Source organism: Canis aureus, chromosome 10 (genome assembly GCF_053574225.1).
Source record: "Canis aureus isolate CA01 chromosome 10, VMU_Caureus_v.1.0, whole genome shotgun sequence".
NCBI classification, from domain to species: domain Eukaryota; kingdom Metazoa; phylum Chordata; class Mammalia; order Carnivora; family Canidae; genus Canis; species Canis aureus.
The window spans coordinates 1,389,490-1,409,816 of record NC_135620.1 but is presented as its reverse complement, the minus strand read 5'-3'; the positions used below and the strand labels follow the sequence as shown (position 1 = coordinate 1,409,816).

Genomic DNA, 20,327 nt, shown 5'->3' with positions numbered 1-20,327 from the left:
CACTTTTTTTTATCATTAGTTTGAATACCATTAGTTTATTATAAAAGAGAGACATGAAAATTATTTACAATGATGCAAGATTTCACTACTTCACTGGAATGGGCAGTTTCGCTTCATCCCGTTTTAAGAATGATTTCAGTCCACATACTTTCCGAGAATGTCACCATCTCTAAATAAGAAATAGTCCTTGTCATCTAGGACTACTTTGGTGCCTCCATATTCTGGGAGAAGAACTTTATCTCCAACTTTCACACTAACTGGTTGAATCTCTCCACCCTTTCCTTTGGAACCCGATCCAACAGCCACTACTGTTGCTTGCGACACTTTCCCTTGAGATTTTTCTGGTAGCATGATACCTCCTTTGGTTACAGTTTCAGCTGCACTCCTTTCGACTAAAACCCAGTCAAAGAGGGGAAGAAACTTCCTAAACGCCTGCCCTGCCATGCCTCTGGCCGCCGATGTCCCACCCGCTCTGGAGCCGCCGCCGCCGCTGCCGCCAGGAGACCCGCAGTCCCTTTCTTTGGTTTTCAGTAGCCTGCATTTTCCTTCCAGCCTCTGATGCTCAGGTGTCAGCCAAGTCTAGCAGAACCGGAAGGGAAGGGGAAAGGGGATTGGGCCTGTGACAGCAGGAGCAGGGAGGCTTAGCTCTTCAGCTTCAAGTGCAGGGGAGAGATGACCCAGAAATGCCCAGCATGAATGCTAGCACAAGGTCATTGGCCATCCTGCACGATGGAGACCCCTCTGCTTCTCTCATCGTTGTCAGAGTGCTGAACCAGGGGATTCAGGACAGCTTAAACCTGTGAACTTTGAACACAACAAGTTTATTTAAACCTAGCTGTAGAATCTGAGACCATAACCATTAGCCTCATCTAGAAGTTGGCAATTATAATAGTCCCTGCCTCAGAGTTAATGTGAGGATTAAGTAACAAATATAGCTGATCTTGAATATTTCCCACATATTATAATCCTTTGTCTGCTACCCTGGGGAACTACCGATGTTTGTATGCACATAATGGCATCATCTGTACCCTGAGAAAATGACTTATTCCCAGAAACTAGCCCACAGCTTATCATGCCATAGCTCTCAGGATATTCCTAAAAGTTCCTTAATGCCTACAGCTTCAGCTGTACTATACAGCTTCTCAGACTTTGCTGTTCATGCAAATCATGTGGGTATTTTGTTAAAATGTCCTCACTATTCAAAGTATGGTCCATGGACCAGGAATACTGGCATCACACGGGAATTTGTTAGAAATGTAGAATCTCAGGATCCAGCTTGACCTGTTGAAGCAGAATCCGTCTCTACCTAGCTCCACAGGTGATTTGTATGCATGTTAAAGCCTGAGAAGCCCTGACTCAGAGAGGACTGCTAGGAAACATGCTCTGGTCAGGGTTTTAGAGGCTACAGCTATGAAAGGGCAACAAGAGGAATCCTTATTAATGATAGAACTGTTCTGTGTTTTGTCTGTATCAATATTAACAATCCAGTTATGATATTGTACTATAGATTTGCAAGATGTTACCATTAGGTTAAGCACATAAAGTGTATATGAGATATTGCTGTATTATTTTTATAACTACACATGAATCCACAATTACCTCAAAATAAAAAGATTGTTTATTACAAAATTTAAAAATACATACATGCGTAAACCTCATGTTCCCACCTTTAGTTCTAGCATGACCTTGAATGTCTTCAGAATGCCTGGGGATTACAGAAACATGCTGTTTCAGAAACTGGTATCAGTGCACTTCACAGAAATGGAATGGGAGCTTTGACCTAGGCTGCAAGTTTATTCTCACACTTTTTACAGGATGTTTTGATAGATTGTGCTTGGGGTATGAGAGAAAGAAAGCAGCTCATGTTTGGTACCTGACCAACTGGTTCAACAGTAGGGCTGTTTCCTGAAGACTAGGGAAAAGCAAAAAAGACAAATATCTAATGTGATGTCAGGTGTTGATATGTGTTAAGGAGAAACTAAAGGAGAGTCCCAAGCTGGATTGTGGCAGAGTGGGATTGGGGAGGTGAATTCAGATAAGATGCCCATAGGGGTAAAGAGGTATTAATGGGTGCTCTATGTAAAAGAGGTTTCTATGAGAAAAAAATTGGAAAACAGTTAAATGTTCATTCATCTTTCGATGGACAAAATTTTTTTATAAATTTATTTTTTATTGGTGTTCAATTTGCCAACATATAGAATAACACCCAGTGCTCATCCCGTCAAGTGCCCCCCTCAGTGCCCGTCATCCAGTCACCCCCACCCCCGCCCTCCTCCCCTTCCACCACCCCTAGTTAGTTTCCCAGAGTTAGAAGTCTCTCATGTTCTATCTCCCTTTCTGATATTTCCCACTCATTTTTTCTCCTTTCCCCTTTATTCCCTTTCTCTACTTTTTATATTCCCCAAATGAATGAGACCATAAAATGTTTGTCCTTCTCAGATTGACTTATTTCACTCAGCATAATACCCTCCAGTTCCATCCACGTTGAAGCAAATGGTGGGTATTTGTCACTTCTAATGGCTGAGTAATATTCCATTGTATACCTAGACCACATCTTCTTTATCGATCTTTCGATGGACACTGAGGCTCCTTCCAGTTTGGCTATTGTGGACATTGCTGCTAGAAACATCGGGGTGCAGGTGTCCCGCTGTTTCATTGCATCTGTATCTTTGGGGTAAGTCCCCAACAGTGCAATTGCTGGGTCGTAGGGCAGGTCTATTTTTAACTCTTTGAGGAACCTCCACACACTTTTCCAGAGTGGCTGCACCAGTTCACATTCCCACCAACAGTGCAAGAGGGTTCCCCTTTCTCCACATCTTCTCCAACATTTGTTGTTTCCTGTCTTATTTTTCACCATTCTCGCTAGTGTGAGGTTGTATCTCATTGTGGTTTTGATTTGTATTTCCCTGATGGCAAGTGATGCAGAACATTTTCTCATGTGCTTGTTAGCAATAGCCAAACTGTGGAAGGGGCCTCAGTGTCCATCAAAAGATGAATGTATAAAGAAGATGTGATATATATATATATATATATATACACACAATGGAATATTACTCAGCCATTAGAAATGACGAATACCTACCATTTGCTTCAATGTGGATGGAACTGGAGGGTATTATGCTGAGTGAAGTAAGTCAATTGGAGAAGGACAAACATTATATGGTTTCATTCATATGGAGAATATAAAAAATAGAAGGGATTAAAGGGGAAAGGAGAGAAAATGAGTGGGAAATACCAGAGAGGGTGACGGAACATGAGAGACTCCTAACTCTGAGAACAAAGGGTAATGGAGGGGGAGGTGGGCAGGGTGATGGGGTGACTGGGTGACAGGCACTGAGGAGGGCACTTGAAGGGATGAGCACTGGGTATTATACTATATGTTGGCAAATTGAACTCCAACAAAAAAATATACAAAAAAAAAAAAGAGGAAGACAGTCAAAAAAAAATTAGTTACTGCAGGATTTTCAGATCCATGACTAGACTAATGGCACCATGAATCCAAGAAGGGGCACATAATCTGAATGAAAAGGCCATGCTCCTGTGGTTGTGTGTCCCTTCTGGGAACAGGAAGGCTGCCATAGATTGAAGAATGCTGTTGCTGTGCGGTAGGGAAACTGAAGGAACTCCATTTTTAGAAAGGCTCTCTCTCTGTCGTTTCTATGCTAGGCCCCACTCGTGTTCTATATTTCACCTTGCATCTGAATAAACCAAAGAAACTATGTTCCTACTCCAAAAGCAAAGCAAGAAAGCTAAATCATTTTCTAAGTTTCATGGAGGACCCCAAACACCTGGTAACATCTAAAAACTAGATCCCAAACATGTTCCAGGACATTCAAAGAAATTTCAGCTGGAAATGTCATCAATACCCACTTCCTTCAATGATTTATAAAATAACACCTGTTGTTTTACCTGTCACTTGCCCTTGATCAGAACCTACCCTGGATTCCTGAATGAACATGTACCCCGGACCCCTTTCCAATATAAACTCCTAGCCCTAAGCAACAAAGAGACTTACACTCCCTTCCTTTCCAAGTCTCCCAGACAATCACCTGCTATACTGTATCACTTACACGATTTAATAAACCCTACTTTCACTTCTTCCTGGCTCAAGTTTGATTTCTATCCTGAGTGAAGTCAAGGACCCTCTTTGCTGGTCCTGTGTGTCCCCTTTGGGTCCTTGGATCAGATCTGCCTACGTCACTTGTTCTAAGGTCTCTGAACCAGGGCACGGGAACCCCTGTACGATCCTTCATGGCCTTCACCGTCTCTTTGGTTTTTTCCTTTCCTGCACAGATGTGGCACCATCTGCCAGCTGGAATCCTGAAAGTAATAAAGGAAATTTTCAAGTTTTAATGTTTGTGGGCCCTGCCCCTGGGCTCCCAGGGAAGCTATACTTTTACTAAGGTCAGGATGTCTTCACCAAACTTCAAAGTATGAGCTCTTTTCCGCTCTGAGCACACATCCTACATCTCATACATCTCTTCATTAGCCAATAACCTAAAAGAAATGTTCCAAGCTAAAGATAAGAGTAAAAATCTCCCTAAATTCTATTCCCACACTTCCAAAGCTAGCAACCTTGCACATACTAAAAACAAAAGATAAAGTTTGTAATTGTCTGAAAGGTCCTTCATCATGATGATTTGTAACTCTTGATGTAACAAAAATAAACAAAAAACCCAACCCCATATATAAACGGGATTAAACATCCTTTCTCTGGAGCACTCTCTGTGAAATTTGTGTATTTCTGGTCACTGTCCTCACTTGAGCTTGTGATCTTATAAAACTCTCTTCCTTTATTTCTGGAAATCTAAATGGAGTGTTCATTTTGCATGGACAAGAGCACTCCTTGCTGTGGATTTGAAAGGGGCTGTGAGAGCAGAGGCCCAGAGGCCCACCCTGGAGGGTGAAGCTGCAGAGCCTAGGTATCCACCAAATACGTTCATTTCTGTTTTCCTCTTTCCAAAATGTGATTGAGAACATTCTCATTTAACACACCCTCTGATGCTCTTGAACTTAGGAAAAGCCTTCACTTTCATCATCCCCTGCGGAGAATGACCTGAATTGTGTGCTTCCCTTGGCTGCTGAGCAGTGAGGGCAAAGGCTAGTGCCTTCCCCTAACCACACCTTCCCTCTGCTGCTTTTTAACTTTTAATTTTGAAATGTTTGAACATACAAAGTAAAATATAATGAACCCTAGTATTCCTATCCACTGGCTTCAAAAATCACCAATTCCTGGTCATCTACTGTCACCTAAATTCCCATCTATTCCCCTCAACTTCCCATATAATTTTGAAGCCAATTGCAGACATCATTTCACCCACAAATATTTAAGTTTTTTTTTCTTTTAATTTTTATTTATTTATGATAGTCACAGAGAGAGAGAGGGAGGCAGAGACACAGGCAGAGGGAGAAGCAGGCTCCATGCACCGGGAGCCCGACGTGGGATTTGATCCCGGGTCTCCAGGATCGCGCCCTGGGCCAAAGGCAGGCGCTAAACCGCTGCGCCACCCAGGGATCCCCTATTTAAGTTTTTATCTCTAAAAGTATTATCTCTAAAGATATGATATAATGTGATAGTAACCATAAATGTCTCTTTAAAAAAATTAGTAATACCTACTTTCTAGCTTCAGATATCCAGTTATTATTCTGATTTCTACAACTGTCTTTGGTCAGTGTGCATAATCAGCATGCAAATAATTTCCAAATTTATAATAAATTGTAATTAGTTGATTTATCTCTTAAGTATCTCTTACTCTGTTAGTTTTCTCTCCTTTTATTTTTCCTTGCAATTTTTTTTGAAAGAAAATGACATTTTTTTCTGGTAGTTTCTTGGGCTGTATGTTGCTGGCTAAATCACTTTCAACATGTTTCTCTGTCCCTATGCTTCCTGAAAATTGGTAACTTGGTCTAGAGCCTTGATAAGATTCAGGGTTTTTTTGTTGTTGTTGTTTGGTTGGTTGTTTTTTGTTGGTTTATTTTGTGTTTTGTTTTTGTTTGGCCTACAACCATCCATTTATTAGCAATGGCAAAGACATCCTATTAGCTAGGAAGCAATGGAGGGATATTTAGATCAGAAGGCTATCTGCAGAAGGGAGGAGGGAGAAGGGACAAAAGCAGGGAAAGAATGTATCTGTTTTGCAGAATAAGAAGCTCCCATCAAGGAGACATATAACCAGGTGTTCCAACTGATACACCCTTACTTGAGCCAGTTTGGAGCTGAGGACCTGGGCAGAAGGCTCCTTTAGAACCTATCATACTAAGATCTCCTTCTATGGGTAGGGTTTTCTGCTATTTTTTGAACATACAGTGTATATATTAGCATGCTGACATGCTAAGTTTGCACAGTGAATCAAAGTGCCTAAGTAACAAAATACTTAAAATAATGTATCAAGCACCATGCCCACCCCCCCCAACACACTGAATAAAAGCTCCCTGCACTAACCCCAAAGGGAAACAGTGCTTTCAGAACCATCTCCCTGTTTCCTTACTTGTGGCAAGCAATAAAAGTTTTTGCTCAAACTAAGAACTACTGGCTGAAGCACCCCAAGCAGCAGACACTGTTCAGTGACAATCCTAACCTCATCCTTACCCCACTGATCATTAGGAAAACATTTCTAAAAGAAACTTCTGGTTAAGTATTTGGTTATACTAATGTACAGGATAAATGCTTGATTTTTTTCTCCCTTTACTTACTGGTTTTCTAAAGAATGACGTGGCACCAAAATGAGGTGTCAGGTATTTTTTTTAGTGCCATTATAAATTGGTGGATTTAAACATATTAGATGTGTTTTAGTCCACTGCACTTATAATTCTTGCTAAAGCACAAATCAGTTGGCCCAAAGGGAGCCGCTTCCGGCAGATCCTCATTCCTCTCGCCTGTACCAGGCACTCATGTTTCTGGGAGACCCCTGGTTTCTTTGTGCACAGAATGGAATTTATATAGTCATTCTCATGTACAACCCTTTCACTTCTCCATTCCTGTTTATGATTCCCTTTTTTTAATTTTTAAAAACTTTTTAAAAGATTTATTTATTCATGAGAGACACTGAGAGAGAGAGAGAGAGAGAGAGAAGCAGAGACACAGGCAGAGGGAGAAGCAGGCTCCATGCAGGGAGCCTGACATGGGTCTCGATCCCGGGTCTCCAGGATCAGGCCCTGGGCTAAAGGTGGCAGCAGTAAACCGCTGAGCCACCCAGGCTGCCCCTCTTTTTTTATTTTTTAAAGATTTTATTTATTTGAGGGAGAGAGAGAGCATGAGTGGGGTTGGGTGGGGTGGGGGAGAAGGAAAAGCAGACTTACCACTGATCAGGGAGCCCAACTTGCCCCTGGGATCATGACCAAGCAGAAGGCAGCTGCTGTTTAACCAAATGAGCCATCCAGGTGCCCCTAAAGAACATTTTAAACATTACTGGAATAAGTACAGGACCTTACAAGTTATCTACTTTGAAAGGAAATGTACATTTGGATAGAGGAGTTGGGTAACTTTTTTTTAAAGACGATAAAAACATAACTACTATAAGCCAACCATAATCAAAAGCCACAGTAAAAAGCAAAAATGACTTACAGGTATTTCATTACCCCCACACCTTGCATTATTTGCCTATGTTAAGGGACATCTAACATTATTTTAACGTCACGATCTAACATCTTAATCTCTTGGCTTAATTTCACTTTTCTAGCCGACATAGAAAAATGTACAACTCATATCAATGCCAGAAGGCATCCTATTTTCCTGGTAGCCTAAATTATTAATAAATATGTCAAGGAAAGAAAACTAGCATCAACACTTTTCTGTAGCTTAACTACTTCTTAAGTCAATGCATGCATACTATTGACCCTAAAGTCAGTTTCCTACAGGGTGTAGTGTTTTGAAAGCTAATTTGCCCCTATCTGTAGGGAAGCAGATGGTGCAGTGACTAAAAACATTGTCTGGGAGACAAGGGACAGGGTTTTCAGTCCTAATACTGCCACAAAGGCACCTTTCCTTATCTCTCCCTGACTTTGCAAGCAAAGGAATGGCTATAATTAGGACTTGCAATATCCCTCCCATTTCAGGATTCAGTGCTAAAATGCTCCTTTCAATGTGAGAGGCAGGGGTCCGTAATTAGAAATCTAGACAAACATTTTCCACCAGGGTTTGTAGGACTCTGGAGCAATCTCCTCTTCATCTGTCTTGATGGCTACACTGGACAAGTTGCTAGGAGAAGACCCAGTATAAGTATGAGGCCAGAGCTTCCACTGTCTCCTCAGATTCATTGTTAAACCCTCCCTGGGTCATTCTTTGAGAAAGATGAAAAGATGATACTGAGTACTGAGAGAGTCCTTGCTCAATTCAGGTGTAAGAGAACCAACCCAAAGATCAAACAGAATTTCCTTGGCATGTCCTCTGACATTGTGATGATAAAATCCCATTTAAGGTAAGCATTGTCACTCCCCTTGCAACGGACGAGGTAAACCAGGCTTTCAAATGTTAGGGAACTTGAGTAGGGCCCTGGCGTCTCTTCAAGCATGATGCCGTTTCTGATGTTGTGCAACTCCCATAGGTGGGGTCTTTCTTGTGGAATCATACCTCCTGCAGTCAGTTTCTTCCCAAGGTCAAGATTCTCAGAGCCTTCAGTGTCACCACAGATAGAGAGCTACTCCAGTCTACCAAAGAGTCAATGTCTCTTGAGTGTGTTCGAGTGTGTCTAGGTCCTTGTCCACATGACAGATTCCTATCCCACAGGTGTGCCCCAGCCTGCAGGACATAATCTGGTCACCATCTTCTTCATTCCAAACACTGTTCTCTGAGAATGAAGCCTGAAACCTTACGCAGCTCTCTTTGTGGTCAATTCGTATCTTCAATTTATTAAATGATACGATACTTGATACTTTTTTTTTATCCTGTGCGGCAGATCCACAGCCTGTTTTCTTTGAAAGTTCTATCTGAGCCACCTGAAGGAAGGCTGGGCTATTCACACCATCAGCATTCATCTCTGAAAAGTAGACTCAGTTCTGGTCTGTTGGTATCTTTTGCAGGAGTTGGTATCTTTCTGATGAGTTGACGGTAGACGAGTTCGGAAATGTTCAAGCACAGCTTTTATCAGACAGCTAAGAGTAAACATGAAATTCTCGGCAGGAAGGGAGTCCACTAAGACGTCACAGACTGATGGGTCTCCAGGTGGGTCTTCCTGCAGGTGTTCAAGTGTTGGTCATCCACTGAGTCATCCAAAAAGGCTCCACAGCTCCCAGGTACTTAGTACTGTTCTAGATACTTGCTCTGTGCTTCTGACCAAAGGGTCCCACGCCAGCTTCCATGGTTTCCATTAATCTGCTTGAGCGCTCACCGACCTCAGAGACACACGCTCTTTGCTACATCTCCGCTTTACTACTAAAGGATAGAACTCAGGAACAGCCAGCTGGACAAGACCCGCAGGACCAAGCGTGGGGGAAAGGGCAGGAGCTTCCACGGTCTCTCCAGGTGCTCCTCGCTCCCCACGTGGTCACCATCTACGTTACCATTCCTAACAGTATTACAGCCGCCCTGCCCTCCGTTTTAGGTTTAGCTGTAAGACATCTTAAGCTAGAGCTCGCCGCAGGAACCTAAGCTCTCTGGGTCAAAGGGCAGCGGGGCGGCCAGAACCAGTGAGACAGGGTCCGCCCGGCCTCCTAGAGCGGAATCGGAACCGCGCTGGGGGGCCTCACGAGCGCTGCTCCGCCGCAGCCCCTCTGCCTCAGTTCCGCGTGCGCCAAACCCGGGCCAGGGACCACCCGGGGTCCGACGCGCAGGCCTGGACCCAGCCGCCGCGCAGCGGGCGGGAACATGCCTCCGGGTTGGGCGGGCCAGACGCAGGGCGGGGGCGGGCTGCGGGGGCGTGGCCGGAAGGCGAGCTCTGCCCGAGGGCGGGGGCGGGCTGCGGGGGCGTGGCCGGAAGGCGCGCTCTGCCCGAGGGCGGGGGCGGGCTGCGGGGGCGTGGCCGGAAGGCGAGCTCTGCCCCGCCCTCTCCGCGCCTCTGCTCAGCGTCCTGAAGGTCACAGCTGTGGTGCCCGCTCCTCGGCGCCCCAGTCGGAGGAAACTTCACACGTGGCGGGGTGGAATGTTGGTTTATTTTACCCTCGGGAAAGTGGAAGAGTCGTTTAAAGGGGGACCGGGGAGGGGGCTCCCGGGTGGCTGAGTGGTTGAGCGTCTGCCCTCCCTCAGGTCCCTATCCTGGGATCCTGGGATCAAGTCCCCCATCGGGCTCCCCACAGGAGGATCAAGTCCCCCTCTGCCTCTCTCTCTGTGTCTATCATGAATAAATAAAATCTTTAAAAATAAACAAATAAGGGAGGGAGGTACAAGGTAGAAGAGATGATGGAACTCTCCCTTGGTTGGCCCTTGCAGCCCCCGACCCCCCTACATTTGCGGTGCAGAGTGTTCAAGCTGCTGTCTGCTGAGATCACCTCCACTGTGCACCTTCCTCCCCTGAAGGTGTGCTTCTATGTGAGGGAAGCAGACTTAGTCTCCCTCATATAGAAGTTCCGGAGTCTAATTTGATGCGATTTCGCTTTTCTGTGTATTCCACTGTGTGTAAAATTTGAATAAGATTTCATGCCGTTTTCTCCTATGAGTCTGTCTTTTGTGAGTTAACTTCACATGTTCCCAGTCGCTAAATCTTTTTTTTTTTTTTCCCCAGGCGCTAAATCTTAAAAGCACAAAGGAAAAGGTTTTTCCTCCTTGACACGTGTGGTCCATAGTTACCAAGTCAAAGTGAGTCCTAAATTCCTTTTAAGCTCACAGGCCAAATGCATCCCATCAGAATGCTAGAGCGCTCCCTAGTATCTGCAAAGTCTGGGGTTGTGTTTCCATGGAAAACTTTGGTCTGTTCTCCCAACACTTATTTCTGTGGCTTTCACATTTCCACCTACATTTTTATCTTTGCGTCAATGGGGAATCAGGCTTACCTGATGTATTAAAGTTCTCCAGAGAAACAGAACCAATAGGGGGACAGAGAGTTAAGAAACTGGCTCATGCTTTCCCCTAAGATCAGGAACAAGACAGGGATGTCCACTCTCACCACTGCTGTTCAACATAGTACTGGAAGTCCTAGCCTCAGCAATCAGACAACAAAAAGACATTAAAGGCATTCACATTGGCAAAGAAGAAGTCAAACTCTCCCTCTTCCCTGATGACATGATACTCTACGTAGAAAACTCAAAAGTCCCCCCCCCCCCAAAGATTGCTAGAACTCATACAGCAATTTGGCGGCGTGGCAGGATACAAAATCAATGCCCAGAAATCAGTGGCATTTCTATACACTAACTATGAGACTGAAGAAAGAGAAATTAAGGAGTCAATCCCATTTACAATTGCACCCAAAAGCATAAGATACCTAGGAATAAACCTAACCAAAGAGGTAAAGGATCTATACCCTAAAAACTATAGAACACTTCTGAAAGAAATTGAGGAAGACACAAAGAGATGGAAAAATATTCCATGCTCATGAATTGGCACAATTAATATTGTGAAAATGTCAATGTAACCCAGGGCAATTTACACATTTAATGCACCCTATCAAAATACCATGGACTTTCTTCAGAGAGTTAGAACAAATTATTTTAAGATTTGTGTGGAATCAGAAAAGACCCCGAATAGCCAGGGGAATTTTAAAAAAGAAAACCATATCTGGGGGCATCACAATGCCAGATTTCAGGTTGTACTACAAAGCTGTGGTCATCAAGACAGTGTGGTACTGGCACAAAAACAGACACATAGATCAATGGAACAGAATAGAGAATCCAGAAGTGGACCCTGAACTTTATGGGCAACTAATATTCGATAAAGGAGGAAAGACTATCCATTGGAAGAAAGACAGTCTCTTCAATAGATGGTGCTGGGAAAATTGGACAAACACATGCAGAAGAATGAAACTAGGCCACTCTCTTGCACCAGACACAAAGATAAACTCAAAATGGATGAAAGATCTAAATGTGAGACAAGATTCCATCAAAATCCTAGAGGAGAGCACAGGCAACACCCTTTTTGAACTTGGCCACAGCAACTTCTTGCAAGATACATCCACGAAGGCAAAAGAAACAAAAGCAAAAATGAACTATTGGGACTTCATCAAGATAAGAAGCTTTGCACAGCAAAGGATACAGTCAACAAAACTCAAAGACAACCTACAGAATGGGAGAAGATATTTGCAAATGACATATCAGATAAAGGGCTAGTTTCCAAGATCTATAAAGAACTTCTTAAACTCAACAGCAAAGAAACAAACAATCCAATCATGAAATGGGCAAAAGACATGAACAGAAATCTCACAGAGGAAGACATAGCCATGGCCAACACGCACATGAGAAAATGCTCTGCATCACTTGCCATCAGGGAAATACATATCGAAACCACAATGAGATACAACCTCACACCAGTGAGAATGGGGAAAATTAACAAGGCAGGAAACCACAAATGTTGGAGAGGATGTGGAGAAAGGGGAACCCTCTTACACTGTTGGTGGGAATGTGAACTGGTGCAGCCCCTCTGGAAAACTGTGTGGAGGTTCCTCAAAAGAGTTAAAAATAGACCTGCCGTACGACCCAGCAATTGCACTGCTGGGGATTTACCCCAAAGATTCAGATGCAATGAAACGCTGGGACACCTGCACCCCGATGTTTCTAGCAGCAATGTCCACAATAGCCAAACTGTGGAAGGAGCCTCGGTGTCCAACGAAAGATGAATGGATAAAGAAGATGTGGTTTATGTATACAATGGAATATTACTCAGGCATTAGAAACGACAAATACCCAGGATTTGCTTCAACATGGATGGAACTGGAGGGTATTATGCTGAGTGAAGTAAGTCAATCGCAGAAGGACAAACAGTGTATGTTCTCATTCATTTGGGGAATATAAATAATAGTGAAAGGGAATATAAGGGAAAGGAGAAGAAATGTGTGGGAAATATCAGAAAGGGAGACAGAACATAAAGACTCCTAACTCTGGGAAACGAACTAGGGGTGGTGGAAGGGGAGGAGGGTGGGGGGTGGAGGTGAATGGGTGACGGGCACTGAGGGGGGTACTTGAGGGCATGAGCACTGGGTGTTATTCTGTATGTTGGCAAATTGAACACCAGTAAAAAATAAATTTATTATTATTATTAAAAAAAAAAAAAGAAAGAAACTGGCTCATGCAATTATGGAAGCCAGGAAGTTCCAAGACCTGTAGCACAAATCACCCTTGAAACCCAGAAAAAGCTACACTTTCAGTTCAATCCAAAATAGGGGAAAAGGATAATGTCTTAATTTGAAGGCCATCAGGCATGAAGAATTCTCTTATTTACCGAAGGGTTCACCTTTTTGTTGGATTCAGACCTCAACTAATTGGATGCGTCCCACCCAAATCAGGAAGGATAATCTGCTTTACTCAGTCTACTAATTAAAATGTGAATCTCATCAATAAACACACGTTCATGTGATTAATGTTTGACCAAATATCTGGGCACACTGTGGCCTAGACAAATTTGATACAAAATTAACCATTACACCACACCCATCACCAGCAAGTTGTCTTTAGATCCTCCTGTTCACTGCTTTATGGTTACAGGAAGACAGGAGGAGCTCTAGGCATCAAATGTATCTTGAGGCAGGAAAAAGAGAGAACAGGCAATATTAGCCAGCTCTCTTCTGTGCTGGTTTTCTTTTTTTCTTTTTCTTTTTTTAAATTTAAGAAAAACCATTCCTCACTACATCTGAAACGAATGATGGACTATAGGTTGGCTAATTCAATTAAAAAAGCAAGCAAGCAAGAAGGAAAAACCATTCCTGAAGTCCACAGAAGACTTCCTCACACACCTCAATGGCCCAAAATAGTCACCTGGCCCTTGGCTGCAAGAAGGGGGGGGGGGGAGAGGGGAAATTGGATATCAGGAAAAGGCAAGTAAGAACCATTATGTTTGGCCATCTTACAGTAATCATCATTGGATTGGGTGTATTGCTACCCCTTATAATCTGGGGGCTCTATTAGCCAAGAAAGGAGATGGAATGACTAAGGGAGGGAGTGGGGCATACAACAGTATCAGACATAGTTCACAAATAGGAATCCCAATGTAGCCCTGCCTCTCTGAGACTGTATTCTTGGCATCTTTAGGGTTTGGGACGTCTATAAATTCAATCACATTTTATAGATAATTTCTTGGCCTATTTCTAAAACTTGATTCTCTTTATAATGCTTGAACTTTAATATTTTAATTCCCTTATGGCAGCCTTCTTTCTCCTGTTTCTGTGTCTCTTGGGGTTGGGTGAGGGTGTCTTGCTGTGGACCCTTTGCATGGTTGAATCAAAACTTCTCAAAGTGGAAGATGGGGGTCCTGGCACTGACCACTGACCATCTGTCTTGGTGGCTCTGTGGATCCTCCCAGATCCCAGGGCAAATCACTAATTTCCAGAGCAGGTCCCTGCTTTCTTGCAGTCAGAAGACTCTGACCTCACCTCCCATCTGGTTCTGGCAAATGGCCTGGATGTGCTTGCAGGTGATGCCTTTGCCACCTCTCTCCCCCTACCAGCCCCTCTTTGGACCCAGTGCCCTGTCTTAGACTGGACCAGGGGCCATTTCTGTGGGATACAGATGAGACATTGCTGCTTTCATGATTTGGATATTTTATGGTGCTCCACACCTGCAGAATGAAATCCCAGGACCTGAAGTTTAGGACTTCGAACGAAAGATGGAGTCCAGCTGCAGTTCTTCCCGCCACCTTCCGCACAGTCTGTCTGATCTATCACCAAGGTCTGTCTGTGGAGCTCTTCCTTCAAAACACAGACACACACACACACACACACATACACACGTCTAGTTCACCCCACCCTAGGCATGATCACTGCCTGGGCTGCTTTAGTTGTTGCTCCATCAAGGATAGTTGGTGTTAACTTTCTCCCTTGGGGAGGCTTTACTATTCACTTCTCTCAATTCCCCATGCTACCACTTCATTGTTGCACTTAGTAGTGTATGTTGCAATCACTTATATGTCTAAAGCCTAGAATACTAGGAATTTTTGGTCTGGGTTAGTTTTAGGACTGCTGCAATAATTAATACTACCTAAACATGAAAACGGCAGACAGGTCAATGTCCATAACAGACTCTTTTCTAAATAATAATTTTTTTTAAAGATTTATTTATTTATTATAGCAGGGGAGGGGCAGAGGAAGAGAGAGAATCTCTAGCAGACTCTTCACTGAGTATGAGGCCTAATACAGGGCTCAATCTCATGACCCTGAGATCATGACTGAGCTGAAACCAAGAGTCAGATGCTTAACCAACTAGACCACCCAGGTGCCCCTCTCAATAATAATTTATATGATAAAAAAGTATTTCAAATCAATAGGGGATATAAACAATATGGCAATCAGCTCTTTGAAAGGGAGAGAAATTCATATTCTAAAATGAATTCTATGAAGACTATTGTGGTTTTGAAATATGCTCATTAATTCTTTTATATTCTTCCTTTCAAGAGATTGAGCTTAAATCCCCTTTTCTTCAGGGTGGGCTGGACTTAGTGATTTGCTTCTAACAAATAACATAGTGCAACTTCCAAGACTAGAGCATAAAAAGCACCATGGCATCTGCCTGTTCTCTCTCTGATCACTTGCTGCCATGCCAGGAGGACACTGAAGAAGGTCCATAGAGAAATCCATGGTGAGGAACTGAGGCTGCCTGCAAACAGCCATGTGAGGAGCCATCTTGGTAGCAGATCTCCATCCACACCTTCAAATGGATGCAGCCCCAGCCAACATCTTGACTGCAGTCTCATGAGAGAACTTGAGTCAGAACCACTCAGTTAAGACGCATTCAAATCCTGACTCAAAGAAACTGTGAGATAATAAATGTTTGTGGTTTTAAGCCATCAAGTTTTGAGAAGTAGTATGTTAGACACCAACACAACTAATACAAAGATTAAACAGCAAACTATTAAAAAAAATAAAATACAACATAAGTGGGCCTTGGCGGGGAAAGAACCCTCTAAAGACTAATGAAAGATTCCTGAGTACCTGAATGTAAGTGTCAGCAGCCTGTGTAATAGATGGGGCCTCACTGACCACCTTATTGGATGATGCCAGCTCAGGGTGCAAGAGTTCAGTGTGGCGATAGGGCCTCTCTCTTTCTTCCTTGTTGATATTTCCTGACTGTGGCATGATTACTAGTGTCCACCAAATATCCACAAGCTCCTCCACTTCCCAAACACCTTTGTAGTTAGAATGGAGCTTTGTGACTTGGTTCTGGACCAAGAGACATGGGCCTTAGTGATATAAGGCACTTCTAGGCCTTCCCCCTTGAAAATATCCCATAGGATCTTCTAGCTTTCTGTCCCCCTACAGTAACAACACTGAAGTCCACATGTTCCAGATGTTATAGCTGCAAGGTGGAGGAGGACAGTCTGGTCTGTGTAGAACTTTATGTGAGCAACAAAAATAGACCTTGCATTCAGCCCCTGAGATAAAGGGTTTGTTTGTTACTGCCACCTAGTCTAGCTCATCCTGATGAAACCATTGCCTCTTTCTAGTATCTGTAGTAGTACTTAGAGTGCCTCTAGTTCTGTGCCTTTTTAGTATCTGTTTCTGGGTCATGGGGATATATTCCATATACTCCCCAGGGCCAGTCCAGGTTGTGTGTGTGTCTATACTGCTGTCCCCTCCAGCTTAGTTACAGTTCTTTGTATATATAGATTATCACCATAGTTGTAGGGACTGTAGTGCTCACCACACAGGTACAGATATGGACCTGAGGCTTGCCCATGATTTTCTATAGCCAAGACCAGGCTACGATGTTTCATAAGACTTCAGTATTGGGAGAACAACCTGGCTATACTCAACACCCACAGACCCTGGGCAGTCCTAAGGGGTCCCAACAGGGTACCTCCTGATAGCTCCCGGCCTTCTCCCCTAAGTGCTTCTCTGGACTCCAAGAAAACAAGATCCAGGGAGAAGAAGTCAACCTATGTCCCAGTATTAAGTCTCTCTTCCAAGTCTTTGGGTCTTGTCTCTTCCCCAGTGGATATAGGGGGATGATCCACTCTCCTCAGGACCCAATGTCTGCAGGAGTGTGACCACAGTAACAATGGTAGTTAATACTGAGATAGTGTTTATTGTATGACAGGCCTTGTTCTTTATATATAATACTTTATAGTATATATATACTGTTTTATATATACTACTCTAATTTTCACAATAACCCTATAAAGTAGGTACTGTTGTTACCTGTTTTCCTCAAAAGGAAGCTGACACCCAGGGAAGTTAAGTACCAATTTTAAGGTTTACACAGCTACCTAGCCACATGAGAAATGTGGCCAGAGACCTACATTAATTTAAGAGAAATATCTTAGAGCAGATACCATTTTCCAAGAATTCACTCTCCAAATTAGGGAAATGAAGTACAGTTCCCTTGATTTTCAGCTTCCCCAAGGTCTTATATAACTGTGAATTAGTCCATGTATACTACAGGGAGTTCCTCTTTTTAAAAAACACTTCCCTCCCCCTGCAAAGTTGTCAGAGGCCTGCATGGCATCTCAGTGGCCTCCTCCTTGGTCTTGGTGCCCTGTGGACTGTGAATGAAAACCAGAGGAGAATGGCATCTCCAAGAGACCAGGCAGCTGGGCTTGGACCGGCAGTTGCCAAAGATGTTAAAGATTGATTTATTTATTTACTTACTTACTTATTTACTTGCTTGTTTATTTGTCTGTTTGTTTTAGAGAGACAGAGGAGGGGTGTTGGAGGGGCAGAGGGAGAAGGAGAGAATCTCAAGCAGACTCCGAGCTGAGTGGAGCCTGATACAGGACTCCATCTTTCCACACTGAGATCATTACTGAACTGATATCAAGAGTCAGCCACTTAACTGACTGAGCCACCCAGGCACCTTGAAAGATGTTTAAGATTCCAACTTAAGAACTTCCCGACTGTGTGTCCTTGGGCAATTGCCTACCTTTTTTGTTTCCTCAGTTGTAGAATGGGGTTATATATACAGTGCCTTCATCATAGGGTTGTTAAGAAGCAATGTATCAATATATGTCAACCACTTCAAATAGAATCTGGCAGAAAATAAGCACCATAACAATGCTCAGTATTGGGGCACCTGGGTGGTTCAGTTGGTTAAGCATCTGTCTTCAGCTCAGGTCATGATTCCAGGGTCCTGGGATCAAGCCCCATGTTGGGCTTCCTGCTGAGTGGAGAGCCTGTTTCTCCCTCTCCCTTTACTGCTCTCCCTGCTTGTGTGCTGTCAAATAAATAAATAAATAAATTTTTTTTTAATTGCTCACTATTGTTAAGTATCATCATAGATGCCAGTTTCAGTCAGGACTTCAGGGAAAAAGATACATCCCCTTTTACACAGGACCCAAAAATTTGAATGGTAGTTGGGCTGCTATTCCCTCTAGATCTTTTTCCAGATATTGTGAGTGATCCTTACGAACCACTGATAATTCAAATATCTCCCAGTGCATTCCTGTCTTCTGGCAGCTCAACAGTGTACCGGTCACACACAGATTTTACATATCCCTTTAAATCTTTCATGTGTGGGGGCACCTGGGTGGCTCAAGGGTTGAACATCTGCCTTCGGCTCAGGGTGTGACCCTGGGGTCCTGGGATTGAGTCCTGCTTCCGGCTCCCTACAGGGACCTCACTTCTCCCTCTGCCTGTGTTTCTGCCTCTGTGTCTCTCATAAATAAATAAATAACACCTTAAAAAAATCTTCCATGTGTGAACGGAACTCACTGACGTTAAAAACATGAGCAACATTTAATGCAAATTCAAAAGATGGATTTCTTTGATACAGAATGTGTTCCTATGACAGACAAAAATTCCACAAAAGATGTTAAGACTGTGCTTGATCTAAGAAGGGAAGGTGGCTCCTGGGGATATCACTGTAATGGTAAGCAAGTTAAACAATCAAATATGATTTTTTTCTTTTGTCTGCAAATTCAGGAAAAAATAAACCTGCTAAAACCCAATCCTGGGGAGATGAGCGGGTAAAACACTGTGTACTCATGGTTGGGGACCTCATAAATTGGTATAATTCTTGTTGAGAGTAGTTAGCAGTCTGATTCGATTTGTTTTATTACGCTTAAATATATTTTTTGAATAAATAGTACATTCTCATGGTTCAAAATGCAAGGAGTATAAAAAAAGGTAAGCACTAAAAATTCTCCTTCCCAACCTCCTCCAGCAACTCAGGTACCTCCCCACAGACACCCATGTTAGTGATTTCTGGTGTAAACTTGCAGGGATATTTTTATGAATGTATACAAATTGTATATATCCTTTTCATCCTTTCTTACACAAAGTATAGCATATTATAATTTGGAATATTGATTTCTTTGCATCTTAGAGATTTTCCCACACCATTTCATAGAGACTCCTCCTTCTTTTTATGGCCAAATATTAGTCTATTGCATGGTGTTACAGGTTGCATCATTCCCCTCAAAATTTCATATTTGACCTTAGTGGGAAATAGTGTCACTGCAGTCACCATTATTTAAGATGAGGTCATTTTGGAGTGGGTTGGAATCCTAATCCAATATGACTGGTTTCCTTATAAAGGGGGAAAATTTGGACACAGACATGCAAACAGGGAGAATGCTCTATGGAGACGAAGGTGGAGATGGGACATTACATACCCAAGCCAAGGAACACCAAAGATTGTCAGCAAACCACTGTGAGCTGGGTGAGAAGCGTGGAAGAGATTCTTCCTTGCAGCCCTGGGAGAAACCAGACCTCTTGACTCTGATATTAGTCTTCTAGCCTCCAAAACTTTGAGACAATACATTTCCATTGGTTAAGCCACCAGTCTGTGGTGCTTTGTTATGGCAGCCCTGGAAAACTGATACACATGGAATTATAATCATTTCTTTTTATCACTTCTTTAGTTCAGACTTTTAGAGATTTTTTCAATTGTTACTTCAAAACATGTTGCAGTAAATAACATTTTCATACACCATATCATGGGTGTGTAAATACACCAGTGTGGTGAATTTCTAAAAAAGAATTAATGCAGCAAAGGCTGTGTGTGTGGTGATCCATATGGCCAAGTACCTCCTTGGAGGTTGAGAAAGTCTGCAGTCCCACCAAGGGCAAGGAGAGAGTCTTCCCCCTGCTCTTATGATGCAATTTGTTATCAAACTTTTGGATATTTGCCATCCTGATAAGAGAAAAATGGTATCTCTGTGCTTTGAAATTTGCATTTTTTTATTATAAGTCATTTGAATATCTTTCTGTGAGCCTATTTTTCTATTGTGTTGTGGGTCTTCCTCATCAGTTTTGGAAGAGTTTTTTTGTGTATCAGGGGCATTCACTCTTTTTAAAAAGTTTATTTTTTAATTCCAATTA

The 20,327-nt window shown here is 42.9% G+C and overlaps 1 long non-coding RNA gene and 1 pseudogene across 7 annotated transcripts; one reads left to right on the top strand and one right to left on the bottom strand.

Annotated features, from left to right (window-relative positions):
• Positions 1-88: 88 nt before the first annotated feature.
• LOC144321819 (10 kDa heat shock protein, mitochondrial pseudogene) lies at positions 89-20,017 on the bottom strand (annotated as a pseudogene). 6 transcript variants are annotated; one of them, XR_013387334.1, is made up of 3 exons: positions 8,123-9,817; positions 7,300-7,386; positions 452-804 (listed from the first exon to the last, which is right to left on the bottom strand). The product of XR_013387334.1 is annotated as a 10 kDa heat shock protein, mitochondrial pseudogene, transcript variant X2 (transcript). The 6 variants fall into 6 exon arrangements; XR_013387338.1 differs by having other exon boundaries at positions 8,132-9,817; XR_013387337.1 differs by lacking the exons at positions 452-804; positions 8,123-9,817 and adding exons at positions 1,601-4,320; positions 19,619-20,017.
• Positions 9,985-15,839, top strand: LOC144321558 (uncharacterized). Its single transcript, XR_013387167.1, has 4 exons — positions 9,985-10,078; positions 10,656-10,729; positions 14,639-14,742; positions 15,614-15,839. It is a non-coding gene; the product is annotated as an uncharacterized LOC144321558 (long non-coding RNA).
• Positions 20,018-20,327: the final 310 nt, after the last annotated feature.